This window comes from Canis lupus, chromosome 5 (genome assembly GCF_048164855.1).
Source record: "Canis lupus baileyi chromosome 5, mCanLup2.hap1, whole genome shotgun sequence".
NCBI classification, from domain to species: Eukaryota; Metazoa; Chordata; class Mammalia; order Carnivora; family Canidae; genus Canis; species Canis lupus.
Window position 1 is genome coordinate 58,133,700 of NC_132842.1, and position 2,174 is coordinate 58,135,873.

General features: G+C 39.2%; 1 pseudogene; it reads left to right on the forward strand.

Annotated features, from left to right (window-relative positions):
• Window positions 1–944: 944 nt before the first annotated feature.
• Window positions 945–1,881, forward strand: LOC140633002 (olfactory receptor 2AP1-like; annotated as a pseudogene).
• Window positions 1,882–2,174: the final 293 nt, after the last annotated feature.

Sequence of the window (2,174 nt, forward strand, 5' to 3'; positions counted from 1 at the left end):
GACAGCATCCAATGACTTTTTTTAAAGGATTTTATTTACTCATGAGAGACACACACAGAGAGAGAGGCAGAGACACAGGCAGAGGGAGAAGCAGGCTCCACATGGGGAGCGCGATGGGGGACTCAGAATCACGCCCTGGGCCCAAGGCAGACGCTTAACCGCTGAGCCACCCAGGCGGCCTGACAACATCCAATGACTTAAAGAAAAATCAAAATACAAAGATTAAGAAGGAAAACATAAATGAATGAAAAAAATGGTGAGAATAATTGAAAATGTTCTCTTTTTTAAGATTATTTATTGATTGATTGATAGAGACACACAGAGAGAGAGAGAGAGAGGCAGAGACACAGGCAGAGGGAGAAGCAGGCTCCATGCAGAGAGCCTGACGTGGGAGTATATCCTAGGCCTCCAGGATCACGCCCTACGCTGCAAGGCAGCACTAAACCGCTGCGCCACCGGGGCTGCCCAATTGAAAATGTTCTTAAGAAGCAAGACCTTTGATAATTATAAAGTAAAATAATAAAATGCAGATGGAACTAGAGGGTATTATGCCGAACAAAATAAGTCAATCAGAGAAAGACACCATATGGTATCCCTTATATGTGGAATATAAGAAATATCACAGAGGACCATAGAGTAAGGGAGGGAAAACTGAATGGGAAGTCATCAAAGAGGGAGGAAAACCACAAGACTCTTAACTATAGGAAACAAACAGCATTGCTGGAGGGAAGAAGGGTGGGGGGAATAGGGTAACTGGGTGACGGGCATTAAGGAGGACACATGATGGGATGAGCACTGGGTGTCATACACAACTGATGAATTATTGAATACTACATCAGAAACGGAGTATGTACTATATGTTGGCTAATTGAATTTAGAAAAATAAGAAAATATGTTGATCACTTCATGTTATTATTTTCTGTCTTATTTGTCTGACGCTAATGATGGGAAACCAGACATCAGTGATAGAATTCATTCTTCTTGGACTGATGAATGACACTGAACTTCAAGCTGTGCTTTTCCTTTTTCTGCTGCTAACTTATGTCTTAAACATCATGGGAAACTTTACCATCATCATTCTGACCCTTTTGGATTATCGCCTTCAGACTCCTATGTATTTCTTTCTCCGGAATTTTTTTGTTTTGGAAATATCTTTTACTTCTGTCTTTGTTCCCAAAATGCTAGTCAATATTGCAACTGGAGACAAGACTATCTCCTTCGCTGGTTGTTTCACTAAGTATTTTTTTGCCATCCTTCTGGGGGCAACTGAATTTTATCTTTTAGCTGCCATGTTCTATGATTGCTATGTTGCCATTTGTAAACCCCTGCATTATACAACTGTAATGAGCAGGAAACTGCGTTCAGCTTGTTCTGTGTTCCTGGTTCTCTGGTTTTTTGGTTGTCATTGTGCCACATACAATGACTCTCCAACTGCCTTTCTGTGCCTACAATGTCATCAATCACTGTTGCTGTGACTATACCATACTGCTGCATCTGTCCTGTTCAGACACACAGTTCATAGAAGTGATGGAGTTTATCTTTGCAGCAGTTACCCTCATCTTCACCTTGGTGCTAGTGATTCTTTCCTACACGTACATAATCAGGACAATTCTGAGAATCCCTTCTGTTCAACAAAGAAAAAAAGCCTTTTCTACATGCTCCTGTCACATGATTGTGGTCTCACTTTCTTACGGAAGTTGTATCTTTATGTACATAAATCCTTCTGTTAAGGATGCAGAAACTTTTAATAAGAGAGTGGCTGTTTTAAATACCTCAGTTGCCCCTCTGTTGAACCCTTTCATCTATACCCTAAGGAAAAAGCAAGTGAAAATAGCCTTCAAAGACATGGTCAGCAAGATAATGAAGTTTTCAGGAAAATGAAAGTGAGGTTCGTAATAATAAATAACAAATAAATGTTTGGAAAATTATAGATGTACATTATTATAACATTGAAGTGTTTGCTATTATCTATCATCAATATTCCTAACAGGACACAAAAACAGTAAAACTGCTTATTTAATGAAGCTTATTTTGCCATCACTTTATTTCTTAAAATTTTACAGGCCTGTGTGTATATGTGTGTGTATCCTCAAACATTTTGATGCTACTTTTCCTTATCTGTACCTCACTTTTAAGGAAAGGATTTGGGAGAAAGGCAGATTGGGAATATGACT